The 18,343-nt window shown below is 40.1% G+C and overlaps 2 long non-coding RNA genes across 2 annotated transcripts in view; one reads left to right on the forward strand and one right to left on the reverse strand.

The window, feature by feature from the left end:
• Positions 1–2,055: 2,055 nt before the first annotated feature.
• Positions 2,056–10,349, reverse strand: LOC109263744 (uncharacterized). The gene is made up of 3 exons (XR_002078369.2): positions 10,077–10,349; positions 9,184–9,263; positions 2,056–2,228 (listed from the first exon to the last, which is right to left on the reverse strand). It is a non-coding gene; the product is annotated as an uncharacterized LOC109263744 (long non-coding RNA).
• LOC109263745 (uncharacterized) overlaps positions 9,750–18,343 on the forward strand; it is an 85,114-nt gene continuing 76,520 nt past the window's right edge. Inside the window, exon 1 of the long non-coding RNA XR_002078370.2 lies at positions 9,750–10,126. This is a non-coding gene — a long non-coding RNA (uncharacterized LOC109263745). The remainder of the gene's footprint in view (positions 10,127–18,343) is intronic.

Here is an 18,343-nt window from a genome sequence, read left to right on the forward strand (position 1 = left end):
AGAATGAGACACAGAGAAAGAATGAGGGAATGGGAGAATGTTTATAGCTTATCATAACTAACTTGGTTTTTGCCCTTCCTGAGGGCTTTTTCTTTAGCTTTTCTCCTTGCGAACCTCCCATTTCCCCCTTGTTTTATTTTTAGTGACAGTTCCATGAATTCAGGAGACCCTAACTAGATAGAACGTTGATCATTACCTCTGCCACTACATAAAAGGAAATTTAATCTCTGTCCTTTTTATATGCCAGCTTCAACCAACAGAGAAGGGGATCCCAGCATTTTTTCTCCATGAAGGGAGATACTTGGGATAGAGATTTTTTGGCTTCTAACCCCTTGCTTAGTTTTCTGTCCCAGAAGTTCAAATGACTACTCTGATTGGTTACGCTCTCATTTTGATTAAGCCATATTTTTACTGCTGGGCAGTGTCTCCATGTGGAAGGCCAAAGTCACGTTTGGTGTGTGTTGTTTTGCTCTCTCGTCTACTTTCTTAATCCATAGTCCAGAGTGGTAAGAGAGCCAGACCCTTTTTCCCAGTGTGAGAAGTAGCCCAGCCATGTTCCCACTGCGTTTTCTTTCCTCAGAATGGCAGCCTGATATGCTAGCAAGGAACAAGACAGCTTGGCATCAGGCAAGGGGACAAGGTGTCCTTCCTTGTTAAACCCTGGTACTTCCTTTACCCTTGTACTGAAGGGGGTTTTGTGCTGGTCTCTTCTCTCACTGCATTGTAATAACCCCCCTCTGATAAGAGAAGTGAAATGGATAGCAGTTTAGTGTGGAAGAAAATTACTTAGGTCTTCTGGCCTAAGCTGTGTCCTCCAATCTAGTATTCTTTAGAGATATATCCCAGAGTACTGGCTACTTGTCAAGATTTATCAAGCTGTACTTTATTTCCTAATCTGCACATATACGTTTACTCTCTGGGTAGGAAATACCAAAGTAACGGGCAGATAAGTGGTACCTGGGCCTCACAGTTGGCTTTCATTTCATTATTTCAAATAGAATTTAAATTTAAATGATACTCATAATTATTTTAGTCTTTTACATGCTGGATGTTTTGTTCTAATAATGTGAAAACCTATCATTAACTTTTACTGGGCCCTTTTTATAAAGTCTGTTTTATTAGTTTAATCTCTATTAGAGGGAAAACATAAAACACACACACACACACACACACACACACACGGTCACAATTAATTCCAGAATCTTGGGGATATAGGAATGTCTACATCAAATTCTAGGTCAATTCAGTCTCCTTGATTAAGAAAATACTGACTGAATTCCCGCTCTGAGCCAGGCAGAATGCTGGGGATGCAAGGGGACTCACCTGAATCATAAGCAAGGATGGAAATTTATTTATGCTAGATTGAAAGTTTGTAGTGCTTTACGGAATAACCGAAAAACCCTGTTGTCAACTAAATAGGATAAAAGACAACTCTGAGCCTTGTATAAACACTTGATCGTCTGTTTCTGCATGCTTATTTCCTAAAACTCAAAGATGTGGCACAATCCAAAAGAAGCCTCAGGCTCTGCTACTGCATCCCACCTAAGGGTCTCCTAACTCTTCTGCTTGGTTGGATTTCTTGCCAATCACTATTCTGATAGTAATACCCATCTTCTCTCTGTAGTCTGTAACTCTTGTCTTAAATAGGTTTATTTATCTTTGTGGTCACCAGTGTTCCTGGGACTTAAAATATTTTCTTTTTCAAAGGGTACCTCCTTTCTGATATTCAGTTTTCACTTGCATTTCCTACCTTTATTGTTAAAAGCATCTGTAAAGTTTACAGGTTATATCTTTTTGTTTTTAGTAGTTTTTTTTAAGATAGTTTTTCCCTCCTCAGAAGGTAGAGGTTATAAAGTCACTTGTAATTGTGGCTAAATCAATTTCTAAACCAATACCCAAAATAGTGTTCTAGCTCCCTACGGGCTATTGGCATTGGTTTTCTTTGTTTGATCCATGTGTGGCTTTGGTTTGGTAAGAATTTGAAGTACATGTGCATGTAAAAGTACCTAATATAAGCAACTTATCCTTGAGGAGGATTAAACAAAATGCCCCATGTGAGGTCACCAGTGCTATGTTTAATGGTCTTGCTCGGGAAGAATCATGGCATCCATAGCTCAATATCATGGAGGTTCAGATGATAATTAGGAAAGGCCACTTCTCACCAACTGGAGTTTAAAAATGTTTTCAGGCATCCCATTCTAAATTAGTCTATTATTGGAGCTTTTTTTCTAGAAAATAAAATGAGAAAATACTGAACATAAATATTACCTGATGTATATGCCTGTCATTTTCTACTCAAAATATGTTTTGTTATGAAGAGAACTGTATATAAGAATTTTTATATGTCTAGTGCTCAGATACTTGATATTGATCCATTTCTATTGCCATTGTGAATGGATGGACTTTTTAAAACTTCTAAAAAAATTTTTTTAAGTTTATTTATTTTGAGAGAGAGAGTGCGCATGAGAGTGGGGGAAGGTCAGAGAGAGAGGGAGAGAGACAGAACCCCAAGCAGGCTCTGCACTGTCAGTGCAGAGTCTGACTCTGGGCTTGAACTCATGAACTGTAAGATCATGACCTGAGCTGAAATCAAGAGTCGGACACTTAATTGACTGGGCCACCCAGGCACCTCTAGAATTTTTTCTTAATGAGGCTTATTTCTAGTTGGATATATTGGGATTATATCTAATGCTTGCTAAGTGCTCAATAGATTATTTGATGAATGTATGAATGAATGTATAAATGAACTTGAAAGTAGAAAAATAAAACTAATTCTGTGCTTTGTCTCCATGAATAATTTATAGAACTAGACAATTTGTATTAGTCTCAGAGGTTGAATCTAGTAAGGACAGGGATAAGGTTTAAGCACATCCAGAACAATACATGTAGGGTGAGGGTGAGGTCATGAGAAATGTACAGCGCATTATTGAGGACTTATTCTATACCCACACTATGTTACAAACTTCCACAGTTGTTATCCTCTCTAAATCACACAATAGCCTTATAGACGAGGCGTTACTTGCCTTATTTTATAAGGGAAGGTATTAGTGGCTCCACAAGTTAGGTAACTACCCAAAATTACATAGCCTACAAGTGGTAGAACCAAGATTTAAACTTTTAAAACCATAGCTAGTGATCTTATGAGGATGGCCATCTTATGAGGATGGGCTTGTCTGGATTTCAATGTTGTTCTGTTGAAACACAATGGAATCCCCACAGCTGTAAGGTGAGTTCAAGCATGAGAAAGAATAAAGAAATATTGCATAAAGGTTTCATTTGGCAGGGAACTATAGGGATTTAGAAATACAAAGTAGCCTAAAAGATATGAATTCCAGACCAATTCATTTCATTTACTCATTTATGATATATTTATTCATTCAGTAAATATTAATTTGGTATTCTTCAAGTACAATGAGCCCATACTACCCACACCTGACTTGTCTTGGGTGCCTCTCTGGTACCATGTTGTATTTTCTTTGGCTTTCCAAAGTGAACCTTCATTTGCAGGTTTTATCCTTGAATCCACTCACTGACACTTAGATGATAATTTCCTTCTTGATTTGCAGCCAGGGGCATCCCAGTTAGTGAGAGAGGCTGGTGTAAAGGGGTATGAGGAGCCAAAGGAGGTAATATTTCTCCATTTCCGCTGATAAGGCCACCCAAGCAAGTTTTCCTGAGGCTACGGTAATCTGGAAGTCTGTCTCTCACTTATTATCTGCAGAATCTAGAAGTTCTGTGGCCATATTGCTAAGATAAGCTAATGAGAGTATATTACTCAATAACAGATGCTGATCTGTCTAATCTTTCTTTGGTATTGGAAGGTGTCCTAGAACATCAGTTGTTAGAGGTAGGTTTTCTTGTCACTTGTGCAACCACTTGCATGTGCATTAAGTACATGAGGTAACAGGTGAAATACCTAAATCAGTTTAAAAGTCAACCAGTTAACTGTGAGTATAACAGAAATAGAATGAGCTTTGAAAATGCCAAAGTTCTATAACATATTTGTTGCTATTGGGAGTCCTTCATGATGACTTCAATGGATGGTTACGTCACAATTAGTAGATATTCAAATATCACAAAGACTTCCTTATGGGCAGCAGAGTGGCATAAGGCAGTGCTTCTGAAACTGTAATATGCGTATAAATCCCCTGAGGATCTCCTTAAAATGCAGGTTCTGATTCAGCAAGTCTAGGGTGAAGCTTGAGATTCTGCATTTATAAAAAACTCCCAGTGTTGCTGTTGCTGCTGCTGGTTCATGGACCACACTTTGTAGCATGGATGTAAACTTGAGAGTATTATCATCCTGCAATTCATGGGAATTTATGAAACATTATATTTTAAAATATACACATGCATGTGTTGCAGGATTCATGGTATGTAATCAAATTATTTTTGTCTTTCTGCCCCTTTAAAATTCATTCAGTAATCACTGGTTCCCTTGGATGAAAATTTCTCCAGACCCTGTGACTTTTCTTCTCATGCTTAGGTCATAGATCATCCCACTGTCAATTAAGATCACGAACCAGGCTCAATTCAATAATTAGATTTGGGGGCCCAGGATATTAACCAAGCTCTGCCCTTAATTTAACAGGAAAATCTCCTTTGGCCCAGCCTGGGACTGTTTTCCCTGCAGTCTGCCCTGGAAAGAGGCTCTCATTAGACTTTCTCTATATAGCCATTTTGGGCCTTTTGGTTTAAAGCAGATTTTTTTCCTCATGGAGTACTTTTGTGGCATCTTTCCAGGTGCTGGAGATCTCCTTCTTCTAGTGCCCCTGTTGCTGGCTGGCTGAGCTATTTGGAATTCTGGTAGCCACTTGCTCCTCCTGCTTTGTATCCTGCGAATTTGTCCTTACCTCCAGCTTCTTGCTACTGGGCCAGACTCTAATCAGCTGCCTACCTCTGGTCCACACGAAACATGCTAGTGTCCTGTTGCCTGAAGAACTCTGGGAATGAGGTGGATCTGCCTCCAGAGCAGTTATCCAGGCGTCCCTAGTCCTCTAGATCCCTTGAGTAGAAAGCAAATGGCAGGCCTGGGGTCCCCAAAGTACAGGGGTGCACCATTCAGGATGGCCAAGTGGACCTATCTGAATCCTTAATATAGAGTGGGGTGGTGGACTATTAATAAGGCAACAGCTCTTTTTAGAGTGTTCCCTTCACAGATATCCCTTCTCCTTTCTTTTCAATTCTTTCATATTCTCAAAGTAGGCCAGAGGGTTCAGAAGTCATGGAATAGATTCTCAGAAGAAATTTCCTTTGAAATTCTTTATATGGTAGTTTGGCCCTTCACTTTTAAGTGTCACTCTTGTTATTGTAACAGAATGTCAAGGACCTAAGTTTCTCAAGTGCTACATACCCTGAGGTGGGGGGTGGGGGGGATACATTTCCCCCATTTTGCAGGTGAAGATATTGAAGCACAGAGAGATTAAGTAAAAAATGCTGGTGTGAACATAAGAAGTTTTGCTCCTGAGTTGATAGTCTTAATTCCTCTGGTAGAATACTTTCAAATATTTGAAGGCAATATAATGTTTTATCCAAAGGAGAAGGTTAAAAAGCAAGTGGTAATTCAGACCTGCAGAGTGAAATCTTTGGATAACATTTTTGGCTGTAGGTATTAATTATCATTGTCTTAAAAGACATGTATGTGGATTGTATTTCCTAAAGTGTGTTCCATGAATCCACGATTCCTTCAACCATTCAACATACTGCATCTTACACAGGACAGGGCATTCTGTCCCTTTTGAAGATTTACAGTCTATTACCATTATAAATTCTAGGAAATCCTATAGAAAAGTCTATTTAACCCCAAATTATTTGATATTAGGTTTTTTTAGTTTGCCTTTTTTTTTTTTTTTTTTTTGGTAACACCAAAATTGTTTGGAAGCTCCAGAAAATTGGCTTTTGGGAATTTTGTAATGGATCCGTTGATTAATTAAGAGATGCATGAAGGTGCATCTACTGATTCCATGTTCTTCTTCCTTTGGTTGTAAAGAATGTTTAATCTGCAGTTATGTTTTGCAGTAATTTGAAAGATTTCCTCAAGCACATTTTAATTCCTATTTGCAACTAAGCCCCTTTATTAAATAACATTGAAAATAACAGTAAGAGTGTTAACATCCTTTTGTGTAAAATGAAAACGGTACAGTGACTGTCAACCTTGTCTGCCTCATAACTACCTGGGAAGCTTTTAAATATCTGATGCTCAGATCACATCCCAGGCCAATTAAAGCAAGAATCTCTGGGAGTAGAACCCAAGTATCCATCCTTCCCACAGTCATATGATTTGACCTTCCCACAGTCATACGATAAATAATCTAGATACTTAGGTGTACTCCAATTAGCTCTCTGAAAGGAAGAGTAAATAATCTACTACCAACAGATATAGTCTGGTCAAAATAAAATGGTTAAAACATGTAAGATTTTCTCTTTTTTAAAAAACTAAATGCATGCTATTTAACATTTCCACATTATGGCAATTACAAAGATATTCCTTATTGAGGTTTTGTAATTTATGATCTTTGATGTTAGCCCCCTCTTCATTTGGCTCTCATTTGTCAATTTTATATTTCCAAACTGCACTCTACTGAAAATAACGAAATTAGATCAATATAGTTATGTTAATGGATGTAATATGCAGCTCATTTGAAAGAGAATGGCAATACATATTTTCATAAGTTCTACATTACTCAACTCATTGACCAGAAATGTGTTAATGATATAATACTGGTATTTTGAATGTCTGAGAGTTCCGTTGATGGCACCTTAGAGATAAAAAACCTACTTAACGTGCATGAACTAGAATGAATGACTGCACTGAATATATTTAAATTACCTTTAATGTCCTGTTTTTAGCAGCACATTTTATTCAAACTCATTGACTATTATTCCTGGAACTTAAATAAATCAACTGTGCATTTTTGTTCATCTTGGCTCACACAATTCCATGTCATTTTGTTTGAATAGTGAGTTTAATTTTGTTTGCCAAATAAAAGAAAAACAAAATCATGGGGCTATAAAAAACACAATGCCAGAATCATGTGATTTAATAAGAACAAGCCAGGGGTAAATTCTTACTTGGTATTTTCTTCCTTCCAATCTCAGACACACACTTCATTGCTTTCCCCTTTGGCCTTTGCTCTTATCATGTATTGTTTCTTGTTTCAAGATTTACATTTGTAGTGGGAAAACCAATACTGATGGTTTCTATGTAGTGAGGAACTGCCAAGATATCTTTGCAGTATCTTTAGGAAACAGAAATCTATCCGATGTTTTCTCCCTGAGAAGGCAGTAGTCATGAGATGGAAGGAGGTAGGAATTTAAAAGAATTGCTTGTTGGAATATTTGAATGAGGGTGAGGATACAGAAGGAGTCTTGTTGGACAGAAAATGGATTTGTATAAATGGCAGACTACTTGTCAATCTATAGAGAAGCCAAGGATTAGCAACAAAAGATATTAACTTAAACTTTATATTAATCAAAAAAAAAAAAAAAAAGAAACTAAGGAATCCTGGATACACCCATGCATTGAAAAAATCATTTGTAAATTTCAGAATATGAACTGCCTTCCTAGGGACTATTATCTAAATATCATCTGCCTAAAAAGAACAAATTTTAATTGGACCTCGATTGGCAAGTTCTTCCCCACTCCTTTTCCCTTTGTGAAGATGTTCCAACAGGCAGTATGGGAGAGTGCAGTTTTAAAAAGGGAAACGGTGAGCAAACACTGTTACCTGAATCTTACCCCTGTGACACAGACAACTGTTTTCATATAATTCTTCCTAATTGTAGTTTACTAGTCTAAAGGGCATTACTGAGCTGGTTTCATTTATTTTTTCTATTTAATAAAAATACATGAAAGCACGAGAAAGGAAGTTTGAAGTTGCTAGAATGAGTTCTAATTTCTCCATAAATAGGTTGGAACTAACTGGAGCCTGTTTCAACAATTGTCAAGGTGAGATGCCATCTAATGTTGCAGAGATCCAAAACTATGAATTAGCCTAGAGCTAGATAGAGCACATTTGCTTAAACCAATGGTGACACCTGGTGGCTGGATATGCTAATGACTTTTTTAGATGCCTTCAAGTTTTCCCAGAGCTTGGTAAGGCTGGTTTTTTAAAATGGCTGCCTTTTCATTGAGATAATGGTTCAAGGGCCAAATGGAGGTCTTCTAGTTCAGATTTTGTCTAATTTATTTTTTATATTATGAGTTTTTTTAAAATTATGATTAAGGAGGTGAATAAACAACATATTTTTCAGTGAATGATAATTTGGTAATCTTTTAAATGCAGTACTATAAACAGAGCTCTTGTGTCTTACCCGCCCCCGGGCATGGAGGATTATGCGGCTGTCATACAATTGTCTCCATTAGTGCAGGCTGTTAAAAAGCAAACTGAAGCATATTAAAAATTTTAAGAGTTTATTTGTGCAAAAATCAATTTGAATCGTAAGATTTCAGCCAGGACAAACAGTAACGATTCCTGGCAGTATTGAACAACCCTGTGGATGCAAACGGTGTTCCCAAAGAGGGTACAAAAGATAATATCCTCTCAAGATCCAGAGTCTCTACCAAAGATAACCCAGGGGGAAAAAAACCCTCAGTTCCACTGAGATCTGGCAATAGTTAGTAGGCCCCTAGAAGCAAGTGGAGTGCAACCCACATTTGTCAGCTGTATCTAGTTGCAAATGGGAGGCAACATTTCTGTTTGGCCATATTTTGGGGGGCCCCCAACCTGATGGCTGACAAACCAAGTTCTCATGACAGAAAATGAGGCAAATAAGGTAATAGCTGTTCTGAGGAAGGATTAACAACCAATGGGCACTTGAGAGCAAACTGACCAGTCACAATGCAAAGATTTTTTTTTCCCTGCCAATCTGAATTTGTAAAAGAATGATATGATGGGTGCCTGGGTGGCTCCACTGGTTAAGCTTCAGACCTCAGCTCAAGTCACGATCTCCTGGTTCTTGGGTTTGAGCCCCACCGTTGGGCTCTGTGGTGGCAGCTCAGAGCCTGGAGCCTGCTTCACATTCTGTGTCTCCTCTCTCTCTGCCCCTCCCCTGCTGGCGCTCTGTCTCTCTCTCAAAAATAAACATTAATAAAGATAAAGAAGGACATGAAATTTTACCTTCCTTTCTCGATCAGGCACCACAAATAGACATCTGGGAGAGCTGACTGGTAAGAATACTTACTCTTCTGCTGGCTTCTGCCAGTTTTCCAAGGATCCTGGCTGCAGGCTTTGGAGGGAGTGGGATGTCCTGGTCACCAGAACCTGTAGAGGAGGAAAAATAATTTTTCCTCTACTTTTACAGTGAGTACCTGGCTGAGACACCTTTATCTCTATGGCACCTCAAGACTTATCTAGGTTTAAGGTTCTCCACTGGCCACTGAATTTCAAGATAATGGTTGGTAAGGTTATCCTGCTTGTTCAGCCTTAAAATTTTGTTCACCTGAGGCCTCATACTAGACTCAGTTCAGTTTAAGTTGGATCCAGCCTGACTTCAGACCTAATCCGGTTTCGAAGAGAGGCCCAGTCCGTGAATGCACCTGGTCCGGTTTCCAGGTGGGACCCAGACCGTCCCTGAGCCCGGTCCAGTTTCCAAGTGGGACCCAGACCGTCCCTGGACCCGGTCCGGTTCCGAAGTGGGACCCAGACTGTCCCTGAACCAGGTCCGGTTTCCAAGTGGGACCTAGGCCGTTCCTAGAGCTCACCTGGTTTCCAAGTGGGACCCAGGCCGTTTCTGGAGCCGGTCCGGTTTCCAAGTGGGACCCAGGCCGTTTCTGGAGCCGGTCCGGTTTCCAAGTGGGACCCAGGCCGTCCCTGAACCCGGTCCGGTTTCCAAGTGGGACCCAGGCCGTCCCTGGATCCGGTCCGGTTTCCAAGTGGGACCCAGGCTGTCTCTGAACCAGGTCCGGTTTCCAAGTGGGACCCAGGCCGTTCCTAGAGCTCACCCGGTTCCCAAGTGGGACCCCGGCCCTACCCGGAGCCGGTCCGGTTTCCAACTTTGATGCAGACTGGCTCCAGCTGGTTCTCTGACCTCCAAGTCTGAAGGCTCCTGACAGAAGCTGTCCTAGAGGGACTTACCCTGTCCTCCAGAGACAGCAAGAACGCTGCACCTTCAAGGAGCTCAACAGGTACCTGTGTCCTGGGGCTCCTGGGGCTGTTGGGAGTCTCCTTCAGGTCCCTCTTCTGACCTGGAGCTGGTAAAAGATAAACTGAGGCGCGTTACAAATTTTAATAGTTTATTTGAGCAAAAATGGGTTCAAATCAGACAGCTTCCAATCTAGCCGATAGAAGGGAGCTCCAAGGAGCTGCACAAACTTAAAGATTTTTATACGTGGAGGGCACGGGAACCAGGAATTTATACCAAGCAGAAAGGCTTTGGCTCTGGCACGATCGCCCCCCCCCCCCCCCCCCCCCCCCCCCGTGCTGATCCGGTAATTCCTGATTGACTGGTTTAAGAATGCATTCCTGGGAGAGCCTAAAGTGTAAGTAAGTGAAGTTTTGGTTTGGTTCCTTCCGGACAGCTCTTAGTTTCTACACAGGAATGAATGAGTGAGCAATGCTCAATATTCCTGCCTCCCCCCATCCCCTACCCCCCTCACCCCCACCATTTAATAGCCACAGTTTATGGTGTGTGGAATCTTGAAATTCCCCTAGTGCAGAGTGACCACCACCTCCAGCTTTGTCCTTCTCCATGCTATCTGGTTTATTCTGAATTCCCTCCTTTTCCAGTCTCGGTCGCAGTGGTCTGTTTTTTATTTTGTTTTGTTTTCATACATTTAACATTTACAGTGATCGTCTCTATTAATCTGTCTATTGCTGTTTTTTCCCCCATGATCTAAGATAAGAAACTTGAAACTCAGCACATTTGAAGAAATTTCCGTGAAGTGTGCGTCTTCACAACATGTCCAAATGGTCTTAAGTCTGGAAGGGTGAGACCCTCCCTACCCAATTCCTCCTCTTCAGCTCCTTCTTAACTACTGTCTGTAGTTTTAGGATTGTTTGTGGACAAGAAAGTGGATCCAACAAGAGACAATGTGGAGAGCGTCTCTTTCCTCTATACCCTTGTCCACTGTGGCTTATGAAACAGGAAGTAGAGTTATAGGCAGGTGTGTATTCAGTTTAGTTTCCCCCAGGAACACTGACAGCTGGTTCAAACAGAAATCTGAATTATTTGTAAGAGACTGTAGCAAAATATTTACTTTAGGAACTCTTGCCATTTTAGGCCAGAATCATTTATAGTGTCTATTATTTAGAGCTGCAGTTGGCTTTACTATCATTTATTCATTCGTAAATTGAGTCAGTGAGCCTTTAATTCTGCAGATACTGTAGGAATGAACCAGATTAGGTTATATTCTTAAGCAATTTAGAAGTCACAGTTAATTTGATAGACTTAACCATTGTACTTTTAAAATATTGCTTCCTCATTTGTGTTCCCCTATATAGTCTAGGAGAGGATGAATTCTGGAACACACAGCAGTGGCATAGAGGATGGCCTGTTACTGCTTCCCAAGTTCTGGGGTATGCATGTGCCAGCACAGGTGCCTGTCACACAGTAGATGTTCTGTGTATAGTTATGTAATTGTTGTATAATTGTTAAACTGACTGCCTGAGTGAATATGATGATGCCATCGGCATGCTTGAAATCTTCTAAGGGCCTCATGTTGTGCAAACAAAAAAGTCCCGTCTTTGACCTTCAAGCCCTGCTTATCTTTCAAACCTCCCTCATGTAGCCCCATCTGCACTGGTGGATTTTTTTTTTTATTTACAAAATTTTTTTTCAATGTTTTGTTTTTGAGAGAGAGAGAGACAGACCATGAGTGGGGGAGGGACAGAGAGAGAGGGAGACACAGAATCTGAAGCAGGCTGCAGGCTCTGAAGTCGTGAACCATGAGATCATCACCTGAGTTGAAGTTGGACGCTTAACTGACTGAGCCACCCAGGTGCCTCTGCACTGGTGTGTTTAAAATCTCTCCTATATGAGAACTTTTGCACATATTTTCCCTCTGTCTGGAATACTCTTTTCTCTGTCCTTCTTTGGGTCCCAGTTCAAATGTCTTGTTCTCAGAAAGGCCTTCACTGACTTCCCTATTTGACTTTTTTAAAGTTTATTTATTTTGACAGAGAGAGAGAGCATGCATGAGCTAGTGGGGGAGGGACAGAGAGAGGGAGAGAGAGGATCCCAAGCAGGCTTCATGCTGTCAGCGCAGAGCCCTACGAGCCCGAAGTGGGGCTCAAAACCGTGAGATCATGACCTGAACTGAAATCAAGAGGCAGCTGCTTAACCTAGACTGAGCCACCCAGGTGCCCCCAACCTCCCTATTTAAGTAGGTTCCTCTACTATTCTCCATGTCAGAACCTTGTTTGTTGCTGGTGTCGCATTTACCTCAATTTTCAATAATTTAATATTTAATATGGTTTAAAAATATTATTTGCTTTTTTCCCCCAGACTGCTAGCTCAGGGCCTGCCTATTGTAGATACTACAGAGAGAGCAATACAGCGATAGGGCAATGCATAAGTAACCATGAAGTGAGAGTACTATGTGCCTTTTTCAAATGGTTGGAGTGAATATATGGGTAAAACCAATTTTTTTCTTTGTAGTATAGACCTCAGATTTTTCTCTAATCTTCTGGGGTTAAGTGTTCTGTAATCTTCTGAAGGGTTAACGAAATTTTTCTGAGTCTGTGGGTCACATATTTCTGGTTTCCTTTTTTTGTAGATAATCTCTCAGCTTTTATAGGCTTCACTTTGTAGAAGCAAACATACTGTTACTTTGTTGTGGCAACCTGGATGGACTAAGACACCATGTTCTCATGTGCTGCACTGACATCTCCAGCCCCCATCATCTCTGGCCTAGACTATTCCTGCCCTCCTACATTTGCTCTTTCACATTGCAACCAGAGTGAACTTTATAAATAAATCAGTTCTGTAGTCTGTCCTAGTTACTATCCTGGCCATGTTATGTACAGGCATGTGTGATGATATGTTCTGAAATCTCTCTGGGTCTCAGTTTCCTCAGTTTACTATCCAAAAAATAAGGATAGTAAAGCATCTATCTTATAGGCTTGTTACAAATTTTTTTAAATGTTTATTTATTTTTGAGAGAGAGAGAGAGACAGGATGTGAGTGGGGGAGGGCAGAGAGAGAGGGAGAGCCAGAATCCGAAGGAGGCTCCAGGATCTTAGCTGTTAGCACAGAACCTGAAGCAGGGCTTGAACTCACAGACTGTGATATCATGACCTGAGCCAAAGTTGGACACATAACTGACTGTGCCACCCAGGCACCCCTCGGCTTGTTTAAATGATTAAATGAGGGGCGCCTGGGTGGCGCAGTCTGTTAGGTGTCCAACTCTTGATCTCCGCTCAGGTCATGATCTTGCCATTCGTGAGTTCAAGCCCCACATCAGGCTCTGTGCTGATGATGTGGAGCCTACTTGGGGTTCTGTCTCTCTTTTTCTCTGACCCTCCCCCGTTTGCACTCTCTCTCTCAAAATAAATAAATAAACTTAAAAAAATAAATGATTAAATGAGTGCATATTTGTGAAACACAGTAGTCTAAGTACATAGCACTATATCTGAAGTTTTAAGATATAAGAAAACTCCCACTGCTTCTCATTACACTTAAGTAAAATCCAGACTCTTTACCATGAATCTCTAAGGCTCTACATTATCTTGTTTCCTGCCTCCCTCTTCACACTGGCTGCTTATGACTTCTCCTTGCTCACTCTTTAGCCACATGGACCTTTCTTCTGCCTTCTGGTTTTAAAACCTGCTTTTACCGTAGCCTGGAATATTTTTCCTCCAGATCTGTGTTTACTTCTGTCCTTGCCAATTGAGATCTCTGTTAAAACATGGCCTCTTCTAAGAAACCTTTCCTGACCACCTCATCCTTCACACACCCCTAATTGTACTCTATCCCTGTATCGCTGTTGTTTTTTCCTTAACAGTTGCCATAATTATGTTGTAAATTGGTTTATTTACCTGTTTACTTCCTGTCCCCCAAACTCCTAAGATATCTCCATGATATCAAGCACTTTGTCTGTCTGGTTTACCTTTGTTTTCCCAGCATATAGAACAGTGCCTGGCACCTAGTAGGTGCTTCACCAATATTTGTCAGATGAATTGCCAAACAGTCTCATAAATGCACTTCTCCATATGGTAGAATTATTGCCATTTCATTATTCTTGGCTAATGCACGAAATCTATGGAATAAACTAATCTTCTTAAATTAACTATAAGCACTTAGCTGGGATTAAGCAAATTCTAAACTTACATGATTATAGTACAAGGAATTGCTTTGACCTCTCATAGTTGCATGTTTAAGGGATTTTTTTTTTGTATCTTCAATGCCCTGAGTTAATTAAATAGGTCTGTAGTGTAATTTTTTTCAGTTGATACCACTTTTATTAAACCATTATGTAAAAATAGTATCTCTGGTCTTCCCTGATAGATGCGATTTAAGTTCCTTGGGATAGTTGAAGAAGATAAAGAAGAAAGGAAATAAGACTGGGGTGTTCTCTCAAGACTTAGAGCCTAACACACTTTGAGGAATGTAACTTCTGATTCATGTCACATTTTATCAGTTTGGTAAGAATGGGGAATAGTGATAGCCCACTGCAGCATTGCATACAAAATTATAGAGGAATATGGAGGAGGGAGACATTCATTCTGACTGGATGGGTCTTTGGACATAATAGTGGTGAGATTAATTAGAATAAATGAGATAATCATGAGTCCTCCACCTCAAATTCTACAGTGTGGCACTGAGATAGCAATATTAGCATCATGTATGTACTTGAAGGGCTTTCTACAGTGAACTCTGTATTTTTGGAAAAAAATCAATGCCTATAAATAATCATAATCTTTTAGAGTTTTGCTTTGGTTTTAGTTTCTTATTTCTATAGCTACACTGTGTTTTTTAAAATTTATTTATTTATTTATTCATGTATGTATTTATTTATTTAGAGAAAGAGTGTGGGCAGGGGAGGGGCAGAGAGAGAGAATGCCAGGTAGGCTCCATGCTGTCAGCTCAGACCCCGACATGGGGCTCAATCCCACGAACTGCGAGATCATCACTTGAACCAAAATCAAGAGTCAGCCACGTAAACGACTGAGCCCCCCAGGTGGAATGAAACTCATCACTTGGTGGAAAATGAAAGGTAGAAATCTGATGGTTTGTTTTTAGGTAGTGTTACAATGTTCCTGCTTCAAACCCATTTCCTCAGATTGGTGTCATCATATTATCTTGCCATCAGAATGGCTGCATTAAAGCAGCTTTATCAATAGATCATACCCTCAAAATAAAGAGCAGGCACATTACCTCAATACAAGAGTAGTTGTTATACCATCTGCCCTTGCAAATATGCCTCCATGACATTCATGCCAATTAAATCAAGTGCATTAGAAGTCAGCAATGACTTAATTCCATGTCTGGCACATTAACAGCTGTGTGTTTACATATCAGTTATGAGAATAGGAGTACTAAACTATAGAAGTAATCTAGGTGGCACTTTCTAAACAACGTAGATCAATTTAAAGTGGATTCACTGTAGCAAGTTATGTATAGTGGAATAGTAACATCAAACCTGTAATTAACGTCCACAAAAGGAGCGGTACATGACAAGAGTAAAATATCTAGATTGAATTATTAAAATTCTTCAGATGAATCAATTCAGTTAACATTTATTTGAGTGCCTACTGTGTATTAGGCATTGGGGGTAGAGCAGTGAACAAAACAGACAACAAATTTCCCCACCTTTATGGAGCTCTCCTTTCTGCTAGAGGCTCAGTTAAAACACTGAGAGTTAAATTTGTCTTGTGTTAGAAAGTGATAAGTTCTAGGAAGAAACATAATGCAGGAAAGGAGATTTCACTTCTGTCAGCAAATTCTGACGGTTTTATTTGTAAAATATATTCAGAATCCAAGCACTTTTGCCACTTCCACCTGCTCAGGCCAACCCACTAAGATTATATCAAGGGCAGAATAATGCAGTAGACTCCAGATTGATCACTCTGTTTTAACGTGGCCCTTCACAGTTTATTGTTAATACAGCTTCCAGAATCATCCTGCTAAAAAGAAAACTTAGATAATTTATGTCCTCTAAACTCTCCAATGGTCACCCAAAGTAAATGGTCAAGTCTTTATAATGCTATCAAATCTCTGAATTATCTGGCCTTTGCTTTCTCTTTAGGTTCATCTCTTCTTAATCTTTCCTCTTCTCCAGCCCTCCTGGACTACATGCTATTCCTTGAATACTGCATCTCCTGCTTTAGGGCCTGTGTTGTTGCTGTCTCTCTGCCTAGAAATCATTGTATTTATTCTTTTTCTTTGAACATCATGATTCTCAAGTCACCTCTGGTCCTTACAGGAAACAGTCCATTCAAATTGGGTAATTTGAAGAGAGTTTTGCGGATGTATGAGCAGGGTGTGGGAAAAGCGCTGAGTGCAATGCCATCGAGAACCAGGGGTGAGGTGAGGGGACTGAGTTATCAGGACATAGACATGGTGAGGCTATGTGAACAGGGCTGCCAAGGCCTTTGGTGGGAAGATGCATCTAGCCTGGGGGGACCCCTCAGGGAGGGAGGTGGAGGAATAACTACCCTGACCTCACTGCTCGGCATTGGAACCCACTGGAAGCCAGTGGATAAGGCAGCCTTGTTAGCTTTCTGGCAACACAGTAAACAACAATATCCTTTTTCATCTCTCATACTAGGAAAGATGAAAATATCAACAATATATAGTTTGTCAAACAAAACAAAGCAAAACAGAACTTCTTCTGCAAAGGAGATTATAGGGGCTTCTCTGTGTGCGTTTGTGTTTGCACCCTCCACTCCCTCCACCTGTTGTGATTTTTTATGGATGGGCCACATGGTGATTTAAGATGCGTTTAGCATCTGGTAGTTTTGGATCAGCCTATTTAATTCAGACATTCTTTATCCTCTATTGTCCTCCCCTCTCAACAAGCCTATTAGGTGCCAAGAACTATGTTAGAAGTTGTTGGGAAGACAGGCTTGTTTTGGAAGAACTTACGATGTAGTTAGGGACATAGGACAAACCCATGATAGTGAGCAAATCAAGATGATAGATGGTTATGCATGTGGTAGGATGGAGTTCCAAAGATGGCTGTCATTGAGGACTTGGTGCAGTGGGGAGTTTCTTTGGAGGGGACAGTGTAGGGGAGCTGTACTGTGAAGTTCCGTGGGGGAGAAAGGAAAGCCTTCTAGGTGACCAGACTAAGCACAAACGTGATATTTGGAGTCCAGATATCTGGGGCACTGGCCAGAGCAAATATTACCCAGTAAGCAAGATGGAACCAGAGATGATCTCAAATCTCATTAGGGGAAAATGTTATAGAGCAGGTCACTGGGGAATGAGGTAGGTTTACTTTTTCATTTGTTTCCCTAACAAATCTGGAAGAAACATCATGGAAGAAATAAGAAAAATTCCTAATGTTGACTTTCTTGATTAACATAGAATCTTTAAAGGTGACCAAGTGAATCTAATAATTTTTGTTAGTTTTTCTAACTGCTGAAATGCAAAAAAGATGTGGACTTAGAATCGAAATAATGAGATTGGTGGATTTACATAAATTAATATGGTTATAGGAATTTAATTGATTCAAACACCTTCCTGAGACTGAATAGTTAATTAACTGATAGCTAAAATAAAAATAGAAATTCACAGTATCACTGCACTCAGGGATATGGAAACAATTGTGATGTATTACAAGGGTGGGATTTTTAAATAAGTCTTTACAGGGGTGCCTGGGTGGCTCAGTCAGTTAAGCGTCCGACTTCAGCTTAGGTCATGATCTCACACTTCATGAGTTCGAGCCCCGCATCAGGCTCTGTGCTGACAGCTCAGAGCCTGGAGCCTTGGGTTCTATGTCTCCCTCTCTCTCTGCCCCTCCCTGCTCATGCTCATGCTCTGTCTCAAAAAGAAGTAAAAACATTACAAAAAAAATTAAATAAGTCTTTACAAATAATTGTCTGTAAACAATTGCTTTGTAAACAATTGACCATTGACCAAATGCATTAATATCGTATGTTATTCATGTAAAGTAAGTTCTCTACTTTTCTGTGTTTTGTGTTCTCAGGGTTTCTTTCTATAAAGAAATTTCAGTGCCCTTACTTTGTGCTTTCTTAAATTTCTTTTTGGCTGAATTCAAAATGCTTCTTTTTTTCCATCTGTGCCATTAGTTGATTTATCAAGTCTACCAGCCTGTGTTTCGAAGAAAGAATGAAGTTTACAAACTGGGGGTTAACCCCATCACAATCTCCAACAAATGCAGAGGGTGGAAAGAAAAGAACCTTTGTTTAGAGCCTTCTATCTACCAAGTCCTTTTATA

Source organism: Panthera pardus, unplaced genomic scaffold, assembly GCF_024362965.1.
Source record: "Panthera pardus isolate Hobbes unplaced genomic scaffold, ASM2436296v1 HiC_scaffold_8, whole genome shotgun sequence".
In the NCBI taxonomy this organism is placed as follows: domain Eukaryota; kingdom Metazoa; phylum Chordata; class Mammalia; order Carnivora; family Felidae; genus Panthera; species Panthera pardus.